The sequence below is a fragment of the Spermophilus citellus genome, assembly GCF_964194105.1.
Source record: "Spermophilus citellus genome assembly, chromosome: 12".
Taxonomy (NCBI): domain Eukaryota; kingdom Metazoa; phylum Chordata; class Mammalia; order Rodentia; family Sciuridae; genus Spermophilus; species Spermophilus citellus.
In genome coordinates this window covers 29297367-29325152 of record NC_138198.1, presented here as the reverse complement: position 1 = coordinate 29325152, position 27786 = coordinate 29297367, and the positions used below count along the sequence as shown (strand labels likewise).

The following is a 27786-nucleotide window of genomic DNA, read 5'->3' as shown; positions in this document are numbered from 1 at the left end:
ATGTTAACCGTGGAAAGCTCTTGCTGCATATCCTGGATCTCTGCCCTCATCTGCGACTCCTGCTCTGCATCCTTCTGCAGCACTCTGGACTTCAAGGACAGAAGCAGGATCCCAAGGACCCTGCATACAAACAGGAAACAGAGCACTGGCAGCGACGCCCAGCGGCGGGCGTCAGTCTTCTTCTCAGAGCTCCCTGCAGCCCACGCACTTCTAGGAAAGCTGCAAGGGGACCTCGTGGGCGCGCCTGCACCTGCGCTGTGAGTCCCACCTGCCGCCTTTCATTGAATGCTGTTTGTAAAATTTATTCCTACACATTTTATATTGTTGATGCTCTCTTGAATTGTTATAACTCAACGTAGATTATGGCTCAGCTCAGTAAGCACCCTATAAAATGTAGGAGGTTAATAGATACTACAAGGTAAGATCATAGGATAAGTAATGTTAAGTTATCTTCGCTGTACTTAACAGAAGTTAGCCTTGGGCTGGGGTTGTGGTTCTATGGTGGAGCGCTTACCTAGCATGGGTGAGGCACTGGGTTCAGTTCTCGACACCGCATATAAATAAAGTCTACTGACAACTAAAATAAACAAACAAACAAAAAACCCAACAACAAAAGCCTAGACTGAGTGACTCCATTTTGAAGTTCTACCATAGTGACCTAGATGTAACCCTAGTTATATAACTTATTTTTTTGTACAAGTTGTTTTTGTACTAAATGTATTCGGAATAAGAATGTAGTTCTATGCATTGGCTGGCTGATTGCTAACTTGAGTTTCTGTGTCCTTCTTGCTTGCTTGCACATACATTTTAGAGGATGTGATTTTTTTCCCCTTCTGAACCCCATAGAACTTGGACCAGGTGCTGTTCCTGGCAGATACAGTTTGGGTCCTGCAGGGAGCAGTTGCCAGGTGGCTAAATAAAGACTCTCCAGTTTGGACAAAATTCGGACTGAGAGTGTTTTCTGAGCGATTGGCCCACAACAGAATGACATCATTTTAAAATTTCTATTTATGAACGTTCATGTCTACCATATATACAATTGATTTTTTAAGTGTATGTTCTACAAGTTTTTAAAAAATTCAGTCTGATTTTTAATATGTGATCATGTTTTCTGCAAATAAAGTTAATTTAATTTTTTTCTTCTTCACTAGTATGCTTTTAATTTTTTTTTTCTCCCTTCACTGAGTACATCCGCAGAACCTTTAGTAGCAAACGGAAAGAAATGGTATGGACAAAACACCTTTTGTTCCTGAGGATGTGGTTAAGTATTCAGTCTGTTGTCACTAAGTATTATGTTTCTGGTAAGTTTTTAATAGATTCCCTTTGTCAGACTGAGGAACTTTTTTTCTGTTCCCAGTTTGCCAAAACTTTAAAACAAAAGTTGATATTGGGTTATGGGAAAATACTTTTCTACATTTATTGAGGTGGTTTTATGACTATATGTGTATATGTATATGCATATTACATATATGTGTAATTTTAGGTTATTAATATGGGAAATTACATTGATCAGTTTTGGAATGTTAAATCAACATTGCATCAGTATGTAAAACTTTTGTATTTCATATGTTGTTGAATTTTCTTTGTCAAGTTTTGCTTAGAATTTGTGCATCCAAGATCATGGTGCACTGCTGCGGGTAGGGGGATCATTAGGGAATTAGTGATCTTAGTTTGTACTATTCTCTTGCAATGCTCTTTCCTGTTTGTTTTTTAAATTTTTTTTGATACGAATAATGTTGGACTTATTAAATGAGTTGAAAAGCACTCCCTCTTCATCTTTCTTTATAGTTTTGTGTAAAATTGCATTACTTCTTTTATAATTGGAATTCAATATTGTTGCCACTTGAGGTTGGATTCTTATTTGTAGAAGGGTTTTTAACTAAAATTTCAATTTCTTTTATAGATACAAGACTATTGACCAACTCTATTTCTTCTTAAGTTTTGGTTTATTCTTAACTTTGAAAGAATTTATTCATTTTATCATAGTTGTCAAATTTATTGGCATAAAGTAATTCATAAGTGAGGTTTTTTTACTTTTCTTTTTTTTTTTTTTTTTTTTTTTTTTTTTTTGAGGGGCACGGGTTGGGTGCTTAACCACTGATCCACATCCCTAGCTCTTTTCATTTTTTATTTTGAAAGTCTCACTAAGTTACTTAGGGCCTTATTAAGTTGTTGAGGCTGTCCTCAAACTTGTGATTCCCCGGTCTCAGTCTCCTGAGCCACTGGAATCACAAGAATGTGCCACCAGGACCAGTTGACTTTTCTTTTAATATCCATAGAATATTTAGTGATATAATGTCTCTCATTCCTAATATTGGTAACTTGTGTCTATTCTTAAATTTCCTTGTCATTCTTCTAGAGATTTATCAAGGTTATTTTGTTTCTTCTAGGGCCAGCTTTTGTTTTTATAGGTTACCCCCAATTTTAGAAGTGTTTTATTTAATTGATTTCTAAGCTGATATTTCTTTTTTCCTCCAACTTCATTCATTTCTTATTTGTTTTTATTTTCTGCTGTGTTAAGGTGAATGTCTTATCAATACAAACTAATAGGGCAGATAATACATGCAATGACATGTATCCACACCATACCCACCCTTCTACCTCACATACTTTCCCCTAATTTCAATTTCTTTTATAGATACAAGACTGTTGCATTAGTGTGGTACATTTGCTGCAATTAATGACCCCAAATTGGCCCTACATTATTAGCTGTACTCCATAACTTACATTGTTTCACTCTGAGTTACACAGTTATGTGGGATTTGACAAATGGCATAATTATACATATCTACCATTACAGTTTTCAGTAGAATAGATTTACCACCCTAAAAGCCCCTGTGCTTCACCTATTCATCCTTCCTCTTTCTCCTCCTAAATTCCTGGTAAACATTGATTTTTCTAACTGTCTGTATAGATTTACCTTTTCCAAAATGTCATATAGTTGGAACTTTCAAGTATATAGCCTTTTCAGATTACCATCTTTCATTTACCAGTATACATTTATGATCCCTTCATGTCTTTTTATGGACTGATACCTCATTAATTTTTATTGCTGAATAATATTCTGTTGTATAGATGAATTACCTTGTGTTCATCTATTAACCAGGACAAAGACATCTAGGTTGCTTCCCATTTTGTGTTATTATGAACAAACCTTCCAGGCTTTTGTGTGAACATAAATTTTTGACTCATTAAGACAAATACTTAGGCATAAAATTGCTGGATTGTGAAGTAAAACTATGTTTATCTTTTCAAGAAACTTCAGAGTGGTCTTCCAAAATGAATGTACCATTTTTCATTCTGACCAAACACACATGAAAGTTCCTTTTACTTCATATTCTCACTTGTATTTGATATTGTCATTTTTCAAAAAAAAATAGCCATTTTAATTGTGGCATAGTGGTATCATGTGAAAATCCCTAATGACACATGGTATTATGTAGTTTTTCCTAAGCTTTTGTTCCATGTGTAGATTTCCTTTGGTAAAATGGGTTTTCAGATTTTTAAAAGTCCATTTACTAATTGTGTTTTTTTCTTATTATTGAATTTTTGGAGTTACTTTTATACTTTGGATGCAGATTTTAATAAGATATTTGTTGTGTAAATATATTTTCCCAGTCTATGATTTGTTTCTTTATTCTTTCAACATTTTCTTTCAGAGCATTAGTTATTGATTGATTGATTAATTGATTGATTCATGCATTATTTGTGATGGTATCTCACTATATTGCCCAGGCTTGTCTTAAATACTGGACTCATGCACTCCTACCACCTCAGCCTCCCAGGTTCTTAAAGTTTTTCATTTTATCAAAGTTCCAATTTACCAGTATTTTCTTTCATGGATTATATTTTGCTATTAAATTTTAAAAACTACTGTCAAATTCAAGGTTACCTAGACACTTTCTGATGTTATTTTATAAATGTCTTATGTTTAAATTTAGGTCTTCAAGTTTAATTCATAGAAGTAGTGAGTAAACTGATTGTTACCAGATACTGGCATTAAAAAAGACAAGCCCTCCAGTGAAATACCATAGAAGATATAGAGATAAATCCCCATATGTACAGTCATCTGATCCTTGACAAGATATCAGATACATACATTGGAGAAGAGATAGCCTTTTTAACAAGTGGTTTTGAGAAAACTGGATAACATGTAGAAGAATGAAATGAGAACCTCATTTTATATTTCAAAATAACTAAAAGTAAGTTTAAAATGTTTTACCACAAAAATATCAGATCAGTGACTAGATATGTTAATGAGCTTGACCTTTTAATAATTCCATATTGTACACATATATAAAAAAATCATGTTACCCCATAAATATATATAATTATGAGTTTCCAATTTAAAACAATATTAATAATGATAATAAAATTAGATCTAATGTGTAGGTTGAGTAAATATTTATTGAAAGGAGCAAGGATTGTTTTAGTGTTATGGTTTGGATCTGAATTGTCCCTCAAAGGGCTCATGTGCTGAAATCGTCGCCCCCAGTGCATCAAGTTGCACAGGTGGGGCTTTTAGGCAGTGATTGGATCCTGAGTTCTCTGACCTCATCAGAGGATTAATCCATTGATAGCTGAATAGACTTCTGGGAGGTGGGACATAGTTGGAGCTAGTAGGTCACTTGTGACCTAACTTGGAGATTATCTTCTCCATTGCCTGTTTCTCTGCCTCTCTTTCTCTGCTTCCTGGTTGCCCTGAACTGAACAGCTTTTCTTCATTAAATGCTTCCACCAAGATATTCTGCCTCACCTCAAGTTCAAGAAATGAAACCAGCCAACCAAAGACTTCAACTTCTGAAACTGTGAGCCAACGAGCCAAAATTAAATCTTTCCTTTTCTGATTTGTGTCAGGTAACAGCAATGAAAAACTGAATAACACAGATCATATCTAGATTCTTTCTTTCTTTCTTTCTTTATTTATGTATGCTGCTGATGCTGGTTCTTTGTCTCTCCTCTTCCTTTTCCTCCATTTTCAACCTATAAATATACAATGATTTTACTTGGTTTGGAAAGGGTATCTTTCCTGCATTGAATTGCCTTTGCTTTTTTGTAAAAGAACAGTAACTGTGTTTATGTGCTTTCATTTCTGGATTCTCTATTTTGTTCCATGGATCCATTTGCAAATCCTATACATGTTTTCTTATTCTCTAATGTTGTTGACTATATGGGTCTTTAGCCTTTGTATACAAACTTTAGAATAAGTTTGTCAACTTCCGCAAAATAAGTTTTTGGTGTCTTCACTGAATAGTATTGAATATATAGATCATTTTAAAAAGAAGTGACCTCTTGGCAACATTGATTTTCTGATCTATGAGCATGGAACATCTCTTCATTTATTTAAATCTTCTTTGATTTTTTTCAATAGAGGTTTTAAATTTTCCTCATATAGACTCTGACTATATTTTAACAGATTATGTCAAAATATTCATTTTCTTGATACTAATGCAAATAGTATTTGCTAAACGCCATAGCCAAGTAATATGATGCACGGCATTTTTGGTTGAAAGGTGACACCAGCAAGCCATTGAGATGATATGATTATGTTAAGATCTGCATTCATACGGATATTAGACCCCTGCTGTCCACCTTGGCCTGCTAAGGGACTCCTGGAGAGTTCCCATTGGTTGGGGAAGTGCGGTTGGAGGGAATTCCGGAGGAGGGATTTCCTGTTGGAGTGGGTGCCTGGGAGAACGCCACATGTGTGGGTCGGCATATTTCCCGAGAGCATACAGGGCATTGGCAGGAGTTTCAAAATAAAGTTTGTTCCTGTTTGAGTGGCTCGTGATTTTGTGCCCAGCCAGACTGTGGCAAGTATTGTGTTTTTAATTTCATATTCCCATTGTTCTTTGAGAGTATATAGGAAAGTAGTTGACTTTGTATAGTAACTTTATATCATGCAACATTGTATAATCACTTCTTAATTATAGAAGATTTTCCGGTTGAATCTTTGAGATTTCCTACATAAAAAAAAAAATCAAGTCATCTGTGAATAAAAGCATTTAATTTCTTTATTCCAAATTTGTATACCTTTTATTTATTTATTTTTTAATTTTGTTGTTTTACTGCATTAGCTAAGAATCCAGGAACAGTAAGATGGGGCATTCATGCCATCTTCCTGATAATAGGAGCAATCACTCAGTTGTTCACATTATGTATAACATTACTGTTGGGTTCCTTGTTTTGTTTTTGATAGATTTTTAAATCAGGTTGAGGAATTTCCATGGTATTCCTAGTTTCCTGAAAGTTTTAGTCATGAATGAGCATTGAAGTCTGTCAGATGCATTTTCTGGATCTGTTTATATGATCAAATGATTTTTCTTCTTTAGTTTGATTGATGAGTTACTTACTTTAACTGTATTTTGAATGTTGAGCTAGCCTTGCACATCTGGAGCAAATATCACTTTGTCTTAGTGTAGAATTGTTATTATGTATTGCTAGATTCTGTTTGCTAATACTTTTGTTGAGAATTTTTTAAAATCATATGTTCCTGAAAGATACTAGTCAGCACATATTTTTTCTATTTATGACTTTATCTTGTTTTGGCATACAGCCCCATGAAATGATTTGGGAAATGTTTTATGTTCTTCTATTTCTGAGAGAGAATATAAATCATTGTCTTCATTTTTTCCTTGAATTCTTGGTATAATTCATCATTGAAATTTTCTGCACCTAGTGTTTTCTTTATTAGAAGGCTGTTGATTATTCACTTTTTTTCCTTTTTAGATATAAACGAAACCTACTTAACATTATCTATTTCTGCTTTTGTGAATGCTGTAGACTGAGTTAGTATCTCTTTTAAATATATTAATTGAAACATTGTCTCTTATGTGATGGTATTAGGAGGTAGGACCTTTGAGAGGCAGTTAATTTCTGAAGGTAGACTCTCATGAATGGGATTAATGCTTTAATAAAAGAGTCCACAGGAGTCCTCACCTCTTCTGCCATGTGAGAACACATTCATCCATATTCCAGGAAGTGGATCCTCATCAGACAACTGAAACTGCTGATGGTTTGCATTGATTTTTGAACCTACTCATCCTCCAGTAAGATGAGAAATAAGTTTCTGGTCAATTCAAAATAATATCAATCTACCCGGTTTGTGCTTTTCTATTATATAGCATAATGAATATATAAAGACACTGAGTTTTGATATTTTGTGTCTTTCAAGGAATCAGTGCATTTTAAAATTCATAAGCATACATAATTTTCATAATATTCTTGTTAACCTTTTAATGTCTATTACATCAGTGGTAATGAAATTCTTTTATTTCTGACATTAGTAGTTTTAAAATCTTTTAGGTCTGTTTTTTTCTCCTCTTATCTTTCCTCCCCTCCTCTACCCTCTTTTTCTTCTCTCTTTGCTGTTTCCCCTTCTCTTTCAGTTACCTTGGCTTGAGTTTTATCAATTTTATTGATCTTTTCAAAAATTAGCTTTGAATTTTATTGACCTTTTGATATTGCTTTCCTTTTAAAAAACTTCATTGATTCTTGTTCTATTTTGTTCTGCTTTATTTAGGCTCTTTCTCTATTTTTCTAAGGTGGAGGTTTAAATTATTAATGGTATATTTTTCCAGTGCTAAACTCTTACTTCTAAGTACTGTTTTCTCTACATCCCTCAAATTTTAACCAAATGTTTTAATTTTCAAAATGCTTTCTAATTTCTCTTGAGACTTTGGCTCATGTGCTATTTAGAAGTATATTGTTTGATCTTCAATATTTTAGGAATTTTGGTGTATTATTCTGTTATAGTTTTCTACTTTACTCTGTTGTTGTCCAAGGACACGTTCTGTGTGATCATTATTCTTTTAATTTGTTTAGTTATGTTTTATATCCTAGCATGTGATCTATCTTGGTTGGAGTTCTATGTGAGCTTGAGAAGAATGTGAATTGTGCTGTTGTTGGATGAAGTAGTCTATAGAAGTCAGTTATTTCCAGTTAATGAGCAAGCATCACTCATCGTACTTGGCCTCTTTAGACTGAAATATATGGAAATGTTATTCTCTTGAGAGTGGGAAACATAGGATAAACTAGCCAGGAAAGTGGGTGTGTAGCTCTTCCTCCCCAGCATTGCCAGTAGCCAGCCAGGTTTAAGATTTACTGTCCCTGCCTGCACTTCCCTGTATTACCACCAGAGCAGCCTGGACCTAGGGGCTCTGCAGGTGTGTGGGGCAAGGAGTGAAAAATGGCAGATGAGTGGATGTGTCTGCAGGTTCCACCTTTGCCCCACATCAGAGAGGAGAGAAAAGGCAGGGAGGATGTGCGACAAGAGACCTCTGTATCGAGTGAGATATTGGATGTGGGGTGGAGGAGCCTCCGAGAATGTGGACATGAACCCTGTCCCTGGAACCTTGCTCTCCTAGGATGCTCGCTCTTTTGAATTCTCAGACCTGCAGCACAGGAGTGGCGGGAGTACTTGTGAGTACAGCAGATCTTTTTAAACTTATATTGAAAACTTAGAAATTGTGTTGTTATTGTTAATAAATATTGACAAATGTAATCGCTGGTTTGTTTCTGAAAATGAAGCTTTAAAAGTATCTTCAAATCCCACCACTAAAATAGGGTGGATTAAAATTGTTTTTCCTCGCATCTAAAACATAAGAAGCATGTTTTGACTTTTGTGAACCTAAATGTAGGGTGCTGTTTTGCATATTCTTTGAGTAAGTGCAAGTTCTAGTGAAACCTAAAATTAGCGCTAGAATATTGACAGGTGAGATGAGGTGAGTGAACATAATAGGACCTTGTAAGTGCCATCACTTACGCCATTTCATTACAAATGAGTTTCATAGGAACTACTTAAGAAAAAGTTGTAGCCGTCGAACTGGCTCTGTCCTGCATAGTGTAGATCCTTGCATTTGGTACTCTGAAGAGTGAGGTGGACCAGAGAACTCTGGCACTACACTGGCAGGCACAGCAGCAGAGTACAGGAATAAAACTGGATTTTCCTGGCATGTTCTGGGAAACTTCCAGCTCCTCTCTCGAGAGGGCTTTTGCTTAGTAGAAAAATGATTTGTCATTCAGATTGTTTTAAATGTTCAAATGCTTGTGTTTTGTGATTTGTTCTGCTTCTGATTTTTGTGGGTTCAAGGTAGTTACGTTGATTGCTCTGCTCTGGATTAATGCTATGATATGCTAGCCAAATGGTTTCAGCAGACCTCAAGGTATTTTTTTTTTTTTTTTTGAGAGAGAGAGAGAAGAGAGAATTTTTTAATATATTTTTTTTTCGGCGGACACAACGTCTTTATTTGTATGTGGTGCTGAGGGTCGAACCCAGGGCCACCGCATGCATGCCAGGCAATCGAGCTACCACTTGAGCCACATCCCCCGCCCAACCTCAGGGTATTTTAATCTGACAATTAAAAAAAAGTTTAAAAATCTTGATCACAGGGCTTTTCTGTTTCTTGAGAAATTTTTAAAACATCTCTCATGTCCTTCACTCCCTCCCTGCATCCCTCATTAAAAAAAATTTTTTTTTTAATTAGTTGTGACTGGGCCTGGTGGTGGACTCCTGTAATCCCAGAGTCTCAGGAGGCTGAGTCAGGAGGATCATGAATTCAAAGCCAGCATCAGCAACAGTGAAGCGCTTAACAACTCAGTGAGATGCTGTCTTTAAATAAAATACAAAATAGGGCTGGAGATGTGGCTCAATGGTTGAGTATCCCTAAGTTTAATCCTTCAGTACCATTCCCTACCCTACACTCCCCAAAAAGAAAGCAAGTTGTGGGCAGGAGGACAAATTAATGTGACTTTCAAGAAATTCACTTTACTGCAATGGATCCAGATTAAGCTTTGTCATCATGGGAAAGTTTAGCCTGAAGGGAAAAGCATTGCAAAGTTACCCTTCCACCATTCATCCCTCTGTGCCAACTGGCTTAATGATTTCATTTCACTCATTTAAGGCCATACTGTATGTGAGTCCCTGAAACAAATGAACATGCAAATACCGACCTGAATTTCAGACACAATTTTAACTTAGCTTTGTGTAACCACCTCCATGAATTAATTAAAATGAGGCATTTACATGAAACCCAGTCATTAAGTCCTGCAAGAAATTACTATCATTTTGCTAAGAGATTTAAAAATAACCAGACTAATTAATTTGCTTGTAGAAATGAATTACCAGATAATTCCACACACAGTCACTGAAGTACAATTAAAAAATAAGTCACTGGAGGTCACTATAACTTACTTGGAGGAAATGTGGCGTCAGAAACCTTTGCCATGAGAGGAGCAGAGGGCTTTGCTGCCTCTCCCGTTTCCTTAGTTTTAATTTCATGATGTTGATGTTGTAAGCAGTTTTACTCTTTGTTTTTCATTGGTATTGCATTCCCTGGAACCCAAGAGAGTGCCCCCTCTGACCCTGAGCATTCTTGCTAAGGAGTCACAGTGTAGGTGCTCTGTGGGGAGGGGCAGTACACCTGCCTGCAGTAGATGTGTTTCTAAGCGCAGCTCTCTGTGGCTCTCTGGCTGACTCTGTAAATATCAGTGCTAGCTTTCATGTATTACCTCTTTTTATTTTGTTGTATTTAGTATTCAAATTAATGTTAAAAATAAATTTACATTGCCACAACCATTTTAGATAATAAGGTCAATCTCCACAGGGAAGAGATGGCTGTAATGGTTCTTCAAATGTCAAGATTCTATTTAAATGGCTTGTGGCTTTAAAGGTTCACAGAGACTAGAAAAAATACATTTGATAATTCCTTAGGGCTCCTATTATGATAGTATGACTTGTGGGAGTAGAAATAATGGAGAATAAATGTTATTAATCTCATTAGGTAAGATAGATAAGTTAATAGATAAGCCAATATTTCTTTGTTTTCTGTGTATTTGGGAAGTACTTGTATGTATGTGTGTACAAGTAAGGTACTTAAAACTTGTATTTGAAATCTGTTATTACCAAGTCATAAAGAGTTTATTTTCATGTCTGTGCTATCCTGTGAGAAATTAAATTAGTTAATTAATTAATTAATTTTGCTGTACTTAGGATTGAATCACAGGGCACTTTACCACTGAGCTATATCCCCTGCTCTTTTTATTTATTTATTTCTTAGATGGGGTCTCCCTAAGTTGATTAGTGCCTTGCTGATTTGCTGAGGTTGGCTTCAAACTTGCCATCCTCCTGCCTCAGCCTCCTGTTTGTGAGAAATTTTAAAGAGGAATTTGCTGGCAGAGTAGAAAATTAGGTTCCAATACAAAGCCATGGATCTCAGTGTTGCTCAATGCTTTTACTGGCTAACCTTCATTTCCTTAAGAAGTGCTTTAAGTCCTTTCCTGTAGACTTTATGACTAAACTGAAATGTTCTTGAGCACCAACATGAAAGTAATGAGAAGTACAAAGATATCTAAAAAAATGCATAAATCTCTTCCCATACAGACTGAATGCTGGTTCTCAGGAGGAAACCATTCTTCCTTATGGGTCAGCCTGCATGAGGTTTGGTCATGAGAGCAGCTCTTCCAGAACAGGACTTGCTGGAAGTTGCACTCTCAGAGATCATGCACATTTTGACATGATCTTTTTAATCAGAAGGAGATTTTGAGTCAGGAGAATTTTGCACAGAGGGTAAAATGTTTCTAGATAGCCTGTACCATTGGCTTGTGCTTTCCTTTTTCCTCCTCCCTTCCTCTTCACTCCTCCCCCTTTCTCTCTCTTTTCTTTTCCTCTCTACTCTCTCTGTCCCTGAGGTTAAACCAAGTTGTGTGGACTACAACTATATATAGTCTATGACACAAGATCTATTATTTTAAAAATATGAGCAACTGCCTGGGCTGCCTTCTAAAACTCTTTTAGTCAAGATGAGAGTGTTTTATGTGGGAAATTCTTGAAGGGAACTCTAGGGGAAATTTGAACACAGATTCTGAGTTAGAGTTCAGTTTTCTGTATGAGCAGTTGTCATTTCCTTTACTTCCTTTTGGGAGGCACAAGTGGAGGAAGAAGGTAACTCTGTTTTATCATTTTCCCCGTGAATCTGCCATTTATTAATTTCTGGGTATTTGGAGGAAAAAGAGGAAGAATAATAAAATGTCCATGTTTTGATTGTTTATCCAGTGCTTTAAATCTGTCTCATGGATTGTCACTCTGAAGTATAGGGTTCACTCTTCTCCCATGTAGCAACTACACAGTTGGAATTTAACAGCTGCATCATTTGCTCCATGTAGGTAAAGCACAAACTCTACCTGACAGCTTCTGTGCCCCCACTACTCTAAGGGGGATTGAAGTACATATTATCAATTTCATTCCTTGATGGTGATATCTGAGGAGTGACCACACTTACAGATCCAGGGAGTCAATTCAGTGAGTAGGTCTGACTTGGAATCTCTGCACCTGTAATTTTTCTCCAGAAGCTTCCTTTTGCTTTCTTCCCCAATCAAAAGTGCCCTTCATATTCCAAGAAAAAAAATTCTGGGTCACTATAGGTAGGACATACACTTTGAGTCACTCTTCTAAGAGTGATAATGTTTATTTTCAACCATTGATGATAATGTTTATTTTCAACCTCTCCATTAAGTTCAAAAAATCGCTCATGGAAAGTCCCTGCCCCTGACTGGAGGTGCAGACCAAGTCTATTTTGTTGGCCTACATGAGAAGCAAATCCATGATGTTCAAGTAATATGCTTGACCTGAGGAATCTCCATATTGATACCTTGATTTGAAGATTTGTACACTGTCTTCATTGAAGCCTCGTGGAAAGCATTACTTTATATCATATTTGGTGATAGTGTATTAATCCTACAAGTTCTTGCACAGTATTACCAGTTTCAAGTATAAATATCCACAATGTCATCTAATAGCAACACAACTGTAGTGTACAAGTTATTCTTATCTGAGAACACAATCAACCTTAAATACTTGGTATAAATCACGGGCATGTAGAACGGAGGCTCTGAACAGTCTCCCATATAACGTCATGAGCATTTATTAAAAAATTGTTCAGTAGTGTCTTTGTTAAACTCTAAGAGTTTTCTCTCAGTAGTCAAGTCATTTAGTAGACATGGATTGTTTGTCCTTATTTGATAAATGCTGTCTATACTCTTTATTGCTAAAGGAACATGTTCAATCTCAAGTAATGCTATGAGTGCTAAGAGGATCAATATAGTCTATAAAGCCTTGGATAACAGGGTCTAAACTCCTGCTGATATTTTAACTGAGTCAGCCTCTTCTTTCCTCAGTAGCATGCTTGTTGTTTGCCTATAGTGAGTTGGATCTGCATCAACCTGGTATGTGTAGGAAGGCCCCCTGTGAATGCATTGATGTAGGCATTGGGGAAATAGCCCTGGAAACAGGAATCAGTGTCTTTATGGGCATTTGAACTTGGAGTTTTTTAAAAAGAACTTTTGATAAACTAGTAAAAAGTTCGGTATTCATAGTATGTGAACACATTTCCCAGAAATATGAAGACTAGGATGTGTTTGCATACTTACAGAAAACAATAGCATTTTATTTAATAAAAGTTCATGTGACTGCTAAGCCCAGAGTGCCAAGTGAGGAGAGATCCAGGCTTGGTGGGGTCTGAAGCTTGTGGAATTGTAGGGGATTCTTTAAGCAAAAGCAAACTAAATGACTATAAGGACCCATTCTCAGTGCCCCTGCCAGGCCTGTAGGGTATTATGAGGAGAACTCAGGCCTCATGGGTCTCAAGGAAAATCTTCTTCTCTGTGTGAGTTGTTTGGGAAAAGTGAGATCACATCATTCCAAAGTACCTGATAAAGGACAGAAAACTGTCCTTAAATAAGTAAATGTTAGGGCTGGGGATGTGGCTCAAGTGGTAGCGTGCTCGCCTGGCATGCGCAGGGTGCTGGGTTCGATCCTCAGCACAACATAAAAATAAAATAGAGATGTTGGGTCCACTGAATACTGAAAAATAAATATTAAAAAATAAGTAAATGTTAAAAATGTGATATATATACACAATGGATGTTTACTCAGCAATAAAAGAGAATAAAATCATGGCATTTGCAGATAAATGGATGGAGTTGGAGAAGATAATGCTAAGTGAAGTCAGCCAATCCCAAAAAACAAATGCCAAATATTTTCTCTGATATAAGGAGGCTGACTCATAGTGGGGTAGGGAGGGGGAGCGTGGGAGGAATAGATGAACTCTAGATAGGACAGAAGGGTGGGAGGGAAAGGGAGGTGGCAGGGGGTTAGCAAGGATGGTGGAATGTGATGGGCATCATTATCCAAAGTACATGTATGAAGACACAAATTGGGTGTCAACCTACTTTATATACAAACAGAGATATGAAAAATTATGGTATATATGGGTAATAAAAATTGTAATGCATTCTGCTGCCGTATATTTAAAAAAATAAAATCAATAAAAATAAGTAAATGTTATGGTGAATTTTCCCTTTAAATCAAAAAGGGAATATAAAATATAATATTCCTAGGTAACTGTGACTCGAAGTATATGTCCTACCTATAGTGATCCAGAATTTTTTTCTTGAAATATGAAGGGCACTTTTGACTGGGGAAGAAAGCAATATAATATATACACTTTTGAATATAAAAGTGTAAAATAGCTTAAATGATTTGAAAGTATTGATCTAGGGTTTAGCTGTAGCCTCAGGTTTCTAAATAACAACAATGAATTGAATTTAGGATATTTTCCTCACTTATTTTTTTTAGAACTTTTGAAGGGTTATTTCAACACACAAAGTTCTTTAGTGGGTCCTGTAAATTTTACACATTTCTACCTGTCTCTGGGACCCACTGATAATCCAATTGCCTTAGGCCTGTGCTGTTAGTATTGAATAGCTTTTTAAAAACTGCATTATACATTTTTGTATATTTCTGAAAGGCATAAAACCAAATATGTTTCTCCAAAATATAGATATGTGTTTTTTCTAGTTTCAATTCTAAAGCATAAAATTATGTGCTTTGAATGTTTTTTCAAATCACTACTTAAGAAAATTCTGCAAATTCCATGATTTTGTCATTTTTTTAGTGCTGCGTAATACAGATTGGACACAATAATAAACTTTCAACTGACAAAAAAAAAAAAAAGAAAGAAAATTCTGTACCACTGCTGGCACGGACTCCCCCCGGCCCTCAGGGCTTGGATCCAGCCCTGATTTTTGTGCACGTCAAAGAGGCCAGCTCACAGGGCCTTGAAGGAGCTCACAAGGCCTTGAAGGATTTGTGGTGTCTGTTTTCATATTATTTCAGCCTGTAATGGTCATGTGGGGACGCCCTGACCTGCTTGGGTCTGATAAGGTTCCTGGTTGAAGGCTCATTATGAGTCGACATGAACCACCTGTTTTTCCTTCCCCTTTGCCCCCGCCTACTAGTAACCTTCCATGCCTTTTGCAAAAAAAATATATAAGTATGTGCTGAGCTAATAAAGATAGATTCCCCCTGGATGAAGGACCTCGGACTCCTGTGTCTTTGTTAATCCCGACGTCTCCCGCCGGACTCGGTCCATTTTTGCCGGACGCGGCATACCACTTTTAAATACTGCCAAAGAGTGTGATAGTGTGACCTCTCAGTCTTCTACAAAGGCATTGTTTAACAGGTGTTACCGCTATTTACCGCTTGCTTCTCAGAATGCTGAGGTATAACACCAGAGAAGCATGCTGAGGCAAGTGTAGAGTGGAAAGTAGAAGCTTTATTAAAGGACAGCAGAAAAGACTTCTCCCTGGAGGAAGAAGGGGACCCAAGAGGTGGAATCCATGGAAGGTGAAGGTCTTCCCTTTTTTATATAGTGCTAAGGTCTTCTTTCAGCTTTCCCATATTCATGTCTTTTGTTTCCCTTTATCTTTCAGTGATAGAATGCAGGTGGGAAGGCCCAAAAGGTGGGGGATAGGTGGGCTGGAGGAGTAATCTGGGCAGGAAGGGCCTGGGGCAGCTTTTGATTATCATTTCCCTGTTTGCTGGGAGCTGTTTCATTAACTGTTCCTTAGAATGGGTTCAGGGGCCTTGGGGACATTAACATTTCAATTTCCCCAAGTGTTGCTCTGGTTTCCTGGACTCCATTCTCAAAAATGGCCTCCTTTTCATTTATCTTACTTGATATTAGACCCGATTTACCTAACTACACTAACTACCTATCTGTAAATCTGGCTTCACTGGTACCCATTATTTCTTAATTATCTAGGATAATACTCCCATAGCTCTCTTACTTGTTTACTATTTGATTATAATTGAAACACTGAAATGTTATCTGCTAAATTGATGAGTGCAGTTTTGCAGAAAGGAAAGATAAAGATGTTAGTGTCCTCTAGGACATTAATTAGTTTTTATGTAATCTAGCTATCTGTTTCTCATGTCCTCTCAAAAATGCCTGTAAATTTCTACTTCCTCAAAAATGTACTTTCCCTGAATCATTTGTTGATGAGCTTAAAAAACTTTCTGTATTTTCTTAAGAGTCAAACACTTTAATTCTTTTTAAGTGTTTGAAAATGGTGCTATGACATAGACATTGAACATATCATTGTGTGATCATAAGGCTGCTTAGTTCAGTTGTCCTTTTATACTGTATATTCTTTCTTGTCCATTAGAAACTTTAATCTTCAATAATGGAATAGAGAGCTAGCTTGGAAAAGAGGTAAAAATATCATTAGATTCAAAATATTGGGTATTTTCAATATATTATAGTGAAAACGAATAGAAGCATAAAACATTTGACTTTCAAAAATTGTTATTATTTGTATACTATAATTATAATAGTGGAATTTATTATGCCATATTCATATTGTAAAGGTAAAATTTCTAAGCTGATTCTAAGCTGCAAAAGCCTGAATTAAAATGTAAAAGACTGGGCATTGTAAAGCTTCTAAATTGCAAAGCCTAAATTAAAATGTAAAAGACTAGGTATTGTTAAGTTCCTCTGCTACACCCAGAACCTGAAATTCTTGAGATAGTTAAAACAATGCCCTACTGGCCATTTAGCCTAGGGCCCTGTGCAGTTTGTCACAGGGCCCGAACCAATCAGTTTGAATGTGTACCCGCTTAGGAGTGACCAATCACCCCCGCCCAACCTGTTCCCACCAATGAATGTGCTAATCATGTCTCAAGAGTTGTTGTTGAATTTTCCTGCGCCTCATGATGATTTGTTCTGATGTATGCAAACCCCCCCCCCCAAAAAAAAAAGTGTGCTTAAGCTCTGCTTGACCTCTGCTCTGGGCTCTGGGCCGCTCTCCCTTCCTGAGTGAGCCTTGAGCCTCAGCGCGCTGAATTAGCATCCTCTTCAATAAACTCCCTCCTGCTCATTGCATGAAGCTGGTCACTTGTGGTCTCTTTCTCCAACGATTCGCCGAACCCTTACAATATATGCATATATCATAATTTGATTAGTCTCATTCATTCCCCAATACCTTTCCTTCTATTCCTTCCCTTCCTCTCCCATCCACTTACTCTATTCTACTGATCTCTCTTCTATTATTATTATTTTTTGTTAGTGCATTATAATTGTACATGTCAGTGAGATTCACTTTGATTTATTCATGGAGGGACATAACTAATTTGGTAGATTTCATTACCCATGACTTCCCCATGCTCTTTTCTCCTCTCACCTCTCTATCGCTGTCTTCTACTCTATTGGTTCCTGTCTGTTTTCATGAGATTCTTTTTTTATTCCTTTTTTCCCCCCTCTCTTGCTTCACATATGAGAGAGAACATTTTACCCTTGGACTGTGTGAATCTGGCTTCATATATTTTATTTAGCATGGTGTTCTTTAGTTCCATTCATTTAACTAACAAATGACATGATTTCATTCTTCTTTATGGCTGAGTAAATGTTGTATTCATTTATTCATCAGTTGAGCACTTGGGCTGATTCCACAACTTGAACTAAATCAGTATACTATAGTGATACATGAATACCAATGATTATAGAAGTGCAATTTACAAAACACTTAGCATTTTAATTAGATTAAAATTAGAAATTGCATTCTTATTATATGCTCATTAATATCACAGCAATAAAAAATTTCTTCCAAGATTATAAATCGCAAAGTGGGGGAAAATATATACTATCTCTTATCTGTGCTGTAGCATTCATTAAATTTTTCCTGTATACACTTTAGGATAAGGTATACTTGCACATATAAGATGTGCATGGAGGCAGGGTCAATTATATCTAACCCATGAAAAAAAAACTTGGATAAAGTTTGGTTTTTGACTAACAAACATAACATTTTTTTATTTCGTTGGGAGGTTATTATGAATAACATATTATGAATATGTCTGATATTTAAAATTATGAAACTTTCTAAATATTTTTAGGATGTGGCTTTCAGAAACTGTATTGCTTGTGGTTCCATCACCTGATTTAGTGGTTTTATTCTCTGGAGAAGGAATTGTAATGCCATGTGATTTTGGGGACTGGTGGACATTGGACTCCTTTTCCATAACCCTGGGTGGTTCCTGGAACTTTGGCTGAAGCTTCAGTCTTCTTTGTAATGTCCTATTATTTGGGATATTCAAGACCCAACAGAAAATTTCTCTAATATGTGAGCAAGCAGTGGAACCACTGATTGGAGTCTTGCAGGTTCAATTTCTTGCCAGAAGACTTAGAGCAGGTGCTGCCTGAAGGACTCAGACTCTGTAAGTCCTTCGCTATGTTACCATCTAAATCCTTGGTTTGTCTGAGTGGTTGGTAAAGTTAAATTGAATACAGTGTTTCTAGGATTAGTGAACTGTTGGGCAAAGTGGTGAAATTATCACTGCTGTCAACAGAAATTCACTAAGGGAGAATTCAAGATAAAAAGGAAGGCTCATAGCTTATTGGTTAGTCCAAGCAGCAAAAACAAAACACCCATGTCAGAGAGAGGGAGGAGCAAAGATTTATTCAGGAAAGCAAGGAATCCATATTCAGGAAGAATGCGGCTGTCAAGGGAGTGAGATGCACCTTTTGGGAACTCAGGCTCTTAGAAAAAAATCTGGCTTGGGAAGTGACAGCCCTTGGAGAAAAACTGACCAGAGAATGAAGGTATGAGGAAATTTATCACAAGGCTTTGAGTTTAAAGTAGTCTCCCTTTTCTTCCTTTGTCTCCTTTCTACCTATCTTTTATTTATTCTATCTCAATATGATATTATTCAAAAATGCTACCTACTCACTAACCTATAAATTTAATGGAAAAGAAAAGGAAGGATGTACTTCACAAAGAAGAGAGAATGAATCCAAAGAAAATGAAGTGAAAAAAACTCTTATCAATAGTATGCAAAACAAATTAATAAAACAGGAAAATTTGATAAGATCTAAATTAGTAGATATTGAACAGCTATCTGAAAATCTCAATTGTTATAAAAATAGGGACTGAGATTACCAGGTGGGGAAGATAAGGAAGGAGAATGTTCTTATTTATGTTCTTCAGGAACACAATGGATTTTAACCTTAAACATTTATTTTAAAAAAATTGAGATTTGGTTTTGTGTCAAAGAGAAGAATGCTCAGTAGAAAATAAATTGTGCATGCTGTCAATTGTGAGACTTGTTTCCTACTTAGGAAAAAAGTCATGTTTTGTTTCAATGAGTGCTTGTTGGTTCATTCACTGTTTTATATAAGAATATCTTCCCCTAAACCTGGAAATTGTGTTCATGGTGTAGAATGGGTGGATGAGATCATTCAAGCATGTGGTTTTCCTCAGTCTACTTTTTTTCTTTCATTTCTTAATTGGGGGTGGGTAACTACAGATGCTTAACCACTGAGGTATATCCCCAGCCATTTTTATTTTTATTTTTTAGTTTTGAGACAGAGTTGTTGAGGCCCAGCCTCCCAGAGCTGCTGGGATTACAGCCCTGCACCACCATGCCTAGCCCATAATCCACTTTCTATGGGGCCTGCTGTAGCCAAGGAGGCTCACCTGTGGTGGCTAGGTGACCCCTGAATGTATCCATGGGGTGTATTTAATTCATGCTTCTACAGTCCTACCAGTGTATTTAAGAAGTTTTTGCAATCACTATTGCTGGTAAATTATAGAACAAACACTTTTTTCTGTGAGCAATTTAAATATTTAGTTAATTCTTTTTTTTTTTTTTTATTGGTTGTTCAAAACATTACAAAGCTCTTGACATAGCATATTTCTTACATAAGCTTTGAGTGAGTTACTCCTCACACTTCAGATAGAGCCCTAATATCCAGAGTATACAAAGAACTCAAAAAATTAGACAACAAGATAACAAATAACCCAATCAACAAATGGGCCAAGGACCTAAACAGACACTTCTCAGAAGAGGACATACAATCAATCAACAAGTACATGAAAAAATGCTCACCATCGCTAGCAGTCAGAGAAATGCAAATCAAAACCACCCTAAGATACCATCTCACTCCAGTAAGATTGGCAGCCATTATGAAGTCAAACAACAACAAATGCTGGAGAGGATGTGGGGAAAAGGGTACTCTTGTACATTGCTGGTGGGACTGCAAATTGGTTCGGCCACTTTGGAAAGCAGTATGGAGATTCCTGGGAAAGCTGGGAATGGAACCACCATTTGACCCTGCTATTGCCCTTCTCGGACTATTCCCTGAAGACCTAAAAGGAGGGTCTACAGGGATACTGCCACATCAATGTTCATAGCAGCACAATTCACAATAGCTAGACTGTGGAAACAACCCAGATGCCCTTCAATGGATGAATGGATTAAAAAAATGTGGCATCTATACACCATGGAGTATTACGCAGCACTAAAAAATGACAAAATCATGGAATTCGCAGGGAAATGGATGGCACTAGAGCAGATTATGCTTAGTGAAGCTAGCCAATCCCTAAAAAACAAATACAAAATGACTTCTTTGATATAATGAGAGCAATTAAGATTAGAGAAGGGAGGAAGAGCAGGAAGAAAAGACTAGCAATAAACAGAGACATGAAGGGGGAGGGAAAGGGAAAGAAAATGGGAATTACATGGAAATGGAGGGAGAGCCGCATTGTTATACAAAAATACATATAAGAGGCTGTGAGGGGAATGGGAAAATAAATAAGGAGAGAAATAAATTACAGTGGATGGGGTAGATAGAGAGGATGGGAGGGGAGGGGAGGGGAGGGGGGATAGTATAGGATAGGAAAGGTAGCAGAATACAACAGTTACTAATATGGCATTTTGTAAAAATGGGGATATGTAACTGATATGATTTTGAAATCTGCGTTGGGGGTAAAAATGGGAGCTCATAACTCACTCAAAGCTAGTTAATTCTTATATTTTAAGTTTTCTTGTTTTAGTAATGCTTATAGGGTGTAGATTTAGATTTGGATTTATAAAAGAAAATCACTATCCACACATGGTGTTGCTCAGAAAAAGGGACATTTCTACTGGGCCCTCTCAAGGTTCACTGGTACACCCTGATGGAGATTAAATTGGAGAAGAGCTATACAAATTTATTAAGGTGGAAAAAGGGAAAACCCAGCAGGGGTGGGGGTGGGGAGAGATCATAGGAGGATTGGATATGCACAGCCAGCAAGGGTGTCTTGTGATGCAGAAGGGGTCGTCCAGGCAACAACCACCTGTGGCCAACTATCTGGGTCAGGTGTTAGAATCCCAATCTCTATTTGCTGTGTTTACAGCCCTCCTAGGCAGAAAAAAGGTGGGGGATATAAAATGGACCCCCCACCCCAATGCACAGCTGCTATTTACTAATGTAGATAGATACTTTTCTTTTGGAAAAGAACCACCTTTCAGAACCATTCCTGTGTTCACAGAGCCTGAAGTTTCTCTGAATTATCCAATTTAAAATATGCCAAAGAAATGTGTCTGGGGTAGGATATTTTACTCTCCTACAGGGTCACTAAATAAAGTTTCTCTAAATTCTTCTCAACTGTGAATGTTCAAATTATCAGATTGTGTGTGTGTGTGTGTGTGTGTGTGTGTGTCTGTGTGCGTTTTCTAAGACAGTGAAAAAAATTCTCCTGCAGCCTAAGTCTTATCCTGAAAACCCAACACGTTATTATATTTATGGATCCAGTGTGACAGTACACTTGTTAAATTTTTGTAAGTCTGTGGTATTTTCAGAAGAAACATTTCTCTAAGTAGAAATGACCATATGAAATTTTTCATATTATTTCTAGGGTTTAAAAAATTGTGCAGCAATTTTCAATTATTCCACAACAATATAACCCCACACCCACCTGGAAAATTTAGACCCTCTGGTTCTTATTATGATTTTTTTTCTTTTTGTTACCAGAGATTAAATCCATAAGAATGAGTGTGTCTTAAGTTTTAAAATCAGAAGCTGAAATATTATTTTATTATTTCAGTCTAAGGTTGTTATTATGGCATGACAAACAACAGGCTATTGATTAAAGTGGCTTTTCAATATGGTTTAAATGTTTTATAAATATGAATTTGTTGCATCAGACAGCCTAGGAGGATAGCCCTACCAATCTGACCTGAATCAGTGTCAATTGTGTACATTTGTGATGTGTTTAGTTTTTCTTTAAAACATATCACAACTAAAATTTTTTCTTTTGTGGTGCTAGAGATGGAATCCATCCATCACCTTGCTCAGGCTGGATAAGCACTCTACCACTGACCTATGCCCCCAGCCCAATTCTAAAGCTTCTTTTAGAAACACAACCTTGATTATGTTCATACCTATGAACGAATAAGTGCACTCAAAAGTTGAGATAATTTTGCAGAATCATTCTCATGTATATGAGTGGCTATTATACAGAGAAATAAATTTGCTTTGGCCTAACTACAGTATTTCCTTTTCTCTTATGTTCATTCTTATAAGGTTATTATTTGTACTCAGCTTTCTTTTCTCTTAAGTTATAGTTCTTTACAATTGCTTTATCATCTCACCTGTTAAAAAAATTTCTTTGAATAATTTTCATAGCTTTGAAGCATTTCAAGATTTATCTATTTCTTATGGACATATTATTTATCAGATTATTTATAAGAATAATATTCAGTTAAGGAAACTGCATATTTTATAATGATGTCATAGAATAAAAATGACATCTGATCCTACCAACTTTCGCTCCAGGCATCATAGTATAAAAGAAAGAACAGTTCATATTGAAAACATCAAGGAGTGAAGATTTCTGAGGGTACCTGAGACTTTACCTTGTGTGTATGTCAATTAGCTGGAAGATGCAGAAGTGCAGGAACTGTACTGTCCCAGTACACAGGTAGAGAGATCCTCCTGTGCCAGGGCCTCACAGGAGGTGGGCACTGTGGGAGGTCACTCTGAATGATTCCTGTTCTCAGTCCCTGAGCAGAGAGGCTTTGACCATCACTACATCTCGTAGTGACCTGGACGTTGCCTGGTCCTGGAAGTTGAGGACTTGTCTTCAGACATAGGTGTGCCGCCCTGCAGCCCCTTGGGTCGAATTACACTCACCTGTCCTTTGTAACCTGCCCCTCTGACCTTTTTTTGGATGGAACTTTCTAAGAATGAAGGTCCCCCCAATAAAAACCCACTTCTGAACGTGCTCCCTCTCTCTGGCCAGCCTCTCCTGACTTTCCCTTGCTCTCCCATTTGGGGAGCTTGAGGCTGAAAGCCATGGAGCCTTCCTGAAGCTTGTTTAAAGGTAAAGTGTATGTCTGTGTTTTATTTAGTGTCCCTGGAAATTCACACGAGCGACCTGAAGTTCAGCTGCCCCCATGGGTCGGGGCAGCAGGGCACCTTGTTTTGATCATATGATTTCACAGGTGGCCTCAGGAATCAATTGGAATAGCTGATTCTAAGGCCTTCCAGTTAGGGTTATTAAGAAAATCATCATTTTTTAAAAAGTATCAAATTGTTTTTCCCAAGGAAAGATTATACTATAAAAGTTGTTTCTTTTTAAAAATATTACTGTCATTATTATTATTGGTACCATGGATTGAACCCAGGGGCACTTAACACTGAACCACATCCCCAGCCCTTTTTAAATTTTTTAATTTAGAGACAGGGTCTTGCTTAGTTGCTTAAGGGCTTGTTAAGTTGCTGAAGCTGGCTTTGAACTCGTGATCCTCCTGCTTCAGCCTGCTGAGCTGCTGGCATGCACTACTGTGACCAGTCTTTTTTTCCTTTTTCTTTTTAATACTAAGCTTTGGGGAATGAATGAATGTGTTGTTTGGCACTGTGAATGCCCCCCCCCCCCCCACACACACACACACTTGTATTTTAAATTGGATGTGGAGGTTACAACTGTCCTCCACAGGATTATTTGTAGGGTCTTAATATGTGATAACTGTCCTCACAGGATTATTTGTAGGGTCTTAATATGTGATAATTTATTTCACCATAAAGAAAATAATGCAAATGCTTTTCATCCTAGCAGCAACCCTATTGGTTGTGTGATCTCCATTGTATAGATGAGAAGGCTGAGGCTGAGGAACATCCCAAGATTAGTCAACTGGTTCATTCTCTCTGACTTATACCCTGCATACTCTGCTTCTCAAATCTGTGCTTAGTTCTCAGCAAGCTAAGGGGTGTGGGTGTGTGTGTTTGGGGGTGGGGGAGACACCATAGTGGTGAGAAAAAAAAAAATGTGAGCAGAAGTGACTACAGGGGGAGCCATGGGCCATGGCTGTCAATGGACATTCATAAAGGAAGGCCTGCTGGGGCCCAGGCTGGGAAGGGGAGCAGGCCCTCATGTTAAACAGTTCATGGGTTAACCCTCACTTGCCCCCCCCCCCACCAATGAGGGAACCCCTTTGCCTACAATATGAATGACTCTGACTGGAGTTTTGTTGCATTGGAGAAATTGCCATGGTAACACTCCAGGTAGCAAAGCCTGAACAGAATTCATTGAAATGCCCATAATACCCCAGTAACATAATGCTCCAGTAACATGCCAACCACTTTGGGGCTTCTTAACCATTTTTTTTTTGTGTGTGTGTGTGTGTGTGTGCCACGAACAAATCCATTCTGCAGTTTGCTGAAGCCAATGAGCACCTAGTAGATGCAGAACATTTGCAACTGGAATTACAGAGAAAAGCAATTATTAAAGTGCAGTTATGAGGGTACTAGAAATGTTAATATGATAGGCATCCTTGGCTATTAATTAGCATGTAAAAGAACAAAATCTGGCGATGAACTTAATAACTACTGTTATTTTGAAGAAATGAGAGACACAAACAGTATTTCTAACCATGCAATGATTGCTATAAAAATATCTAATTTATATTGGTTAACCAAATGCACAGGGCATGCTGAACCTGTGTGGCCTGTCATGTTGAGTTTAGTTAGAGGTTAGTGAAAATAAAGATGTAATTGTCTTCTACTCATGTTTACATAGCCCCTTCCCTTCATTCCCCTGGATTAAGAACCCTGAGCCATGTGAGGTACTCCTTCAAGTCTTATGAACAACCTCCTGGGCTTTCTTTCTTTCTTTTATTTATTTATTTATTTATTTTTGAGAGAGATTTATTTAATATTTTATTTATTTATTTATTTATTTATTTTTTTAAAGAGAGAGTGAAAGAGGAGAGAGAGAGAGAATTTTTTTAATATTTATTATTTTTTAGTTCTCGGCGGACACAACATCTTTGTTGGTATGTGGTGCTGAGGATCGAACCCGGGCTGCACGCATGCCAGGCGAGCGCGCTACCGCTTGAGCCACATCCCCAGCCCAATATTTATTTTTTAATATTTTATTATTATTATTATTATTATTATTATTATTATTTTTTTTTTTTTTTTAGTTTTCTGTGGACACAACATCTTTTATTTTAGTTTTATGTGGTGCTGAGGATCAAACCCAGCACCCCCTCATGCCAGGCAAGCATGCTACCGCTTGAGCCACATCCCCAGCCCCACCTCCTGGACTTTCAATTGGGCTTTTAGTGAACCTTTAGCTCAAGTTAGGGAAAATGATACCTTAAAAATATGGAGTCTTCCTGCTTGTAGTTCTTGCAGACTGCATTTAGGTAGTCCCCCTCTTCCCATTTCCCAACAGAGTTTTTATAATGATCCCCATAAACACTTGCATCATTTTGTAGGATGCATTCTTAGGAGCCAGTATATTTTGTTACCATTTGATATTCTCTCCTACTTTGTAAGTATAGCTAGTGTTCCAATATAGCATTAGTTTTTGAATATTGAGCTAATAGCTAAGCAATCATTTTTAAAAAAAATTTCTATCTATACAGTCACATCATCTGCAAGTTCTAACAGTTGCTTTTTCTTCTTTCCAGTTTATATGCTCTTCATTTTAAATTTTCTTCTGTTTACCGATAGGACTTTTGGTACAATGATAATAGAAGCAGTCGTCTTCCTGATTGAGTCATGTGCTAATACAAATTTTCAGCAGCTATCAAGAGACAACCATGAACTTTTCATGAATTTTACAAGTCAGTGTCAAAATATAGCCATTATTTAAAATTAAATTATGACTCCAACGTTTGCAGGCTGATGAGCGAGCACGGTGCGCACGGTGTTTGCCGCAAGCGGACTTACCCCTGGAGCGCAAGCTCTGACTTATCTGGCTGGGGACCCGAGGTCCTGAGTTGGTGCTTCAGAGCGCCCCGGGGGAACCAAGCGCCCAGACCTTCGCTGCAGGGCTTGTAGCCACGGGAATCCACGCATCCCCCACCTAACCTCCGCTGGGCAGCATCTTTACAGTTCCGCACTGCTGCTGTCCCACACTGGAGTCCCTGAATACTAGCCGCCACCCTACTTTCCACCGCCCTACCAGCGGCTGGTTTACACTCAGTCGGCCGATCCCTATTTGCATCTGAGCAAAGCCTATGCTGTGGCCATCAATCCCCTGCACCAGCCTGTGACCGCCAGCAACCAGCAGCAGTCCTGCACCTAGGGTGCCTGGCGGGCCTGCTCCCCCATCTCTCCGGGCTGGAGGGAGGCGCCATGGGCTACAGCAGCTTAGACCTGCTGTTTCACAGTGCGCACGCCCTGGATGCCACCCACCTGGCAGAGAACCTGGGGCTCCACGACATGGCTCACCAGATGGAAAAGGTGCAGAACGTCAACTCACACCAGCTTGGGCCTGATCAGACTGTAATCCGCAAAGGTCCCATTTTCCATGATTAAGAACCCCCTAGGTCTCCCCTGTCAGAAGGAGCTGGTGGGAGCTGTGCAGAATCCCATGAAGTCTTCTGCTTGGGTCTGGGAAGACTGTCTCTCCTCAGCTCCATGTTCAAATATAAAGTGACTGTGGCTGAAGTGCGGAGGCGATTGTCACCTTCTGAATGCTTAAATGCCTGGCTGCTGGGAGGTGTTTTCAGAAAAGCCAAGTCCAAAAATGGAGGCCAATCGTTGTGGAGAAAAGTTGGACAAGACTGGGCTGAATCTTCCGGCTGGGAAACTTGGAAAGCTGCTCTTGAGACCCTCCTGACATCCTTGGTGGAAGGAAAAGCTTTTCACTTGGCTTGGGACTTTGTGTATGTCTGTGAAGTTGAGTTTCCTAGTAAGCCAGTGGCCGAATATTTAACCAGGCCTCACCCAGGAGGGTAAACCGAGATTGCAAGGAAGAAGAATAAATACACTGGGGGCGGCTCAGCAAGTGTGGAAAGAATTCATGGACCTCCTCAATCAAGACTGAACACCCAACTGCAGCAACAGGCTCTCCCTGATCTTGGAAAGGTACCTACAGAACCACCTGTCTCATTTCAGCCTGATTACCCACCCATAGGTTTGGCAACCAGGCCATCTGCACCGCTGTGTCTGCAGTGCAGAAGTAGGTCAAAGAAGCCCTGATTGTCATAGACAAATCCTATATGAACCCCGGAGACCAGAGTCCAGCAGATTCTAATAAGACCCTGGAGAAAATGGAGAAGCACAAGAAGTAAAAATGGGGGTGAGCAGAGGGCAGGAAGGGAAAAGACTGAGGAATCCTTCTCCACTGGGACACACTGGGACACCCTCTTGCTAGGGGAGGAGCTTCCAACCTCCC

At 38.0% G+C, this 27786-nt stretch overlaps 1 pseudogene across 1 annotated transcript; it reads left to right on the top strand.

The window, feature by feature from the left end:
• On the top strand, positions 1-27682 carry LOC308631398 (transcription factor AP-2 gamma-like; annotated as a pseudogene). The gene is made up of 3 exons: positions 1-257; positions 26115-26227; positions 26396-27682. The product of its transcript is annotated as a transcription factor AP-2 gamma-like (transcript).
• Positions 27683-27786: the final 104 nt, after the last annotated feature.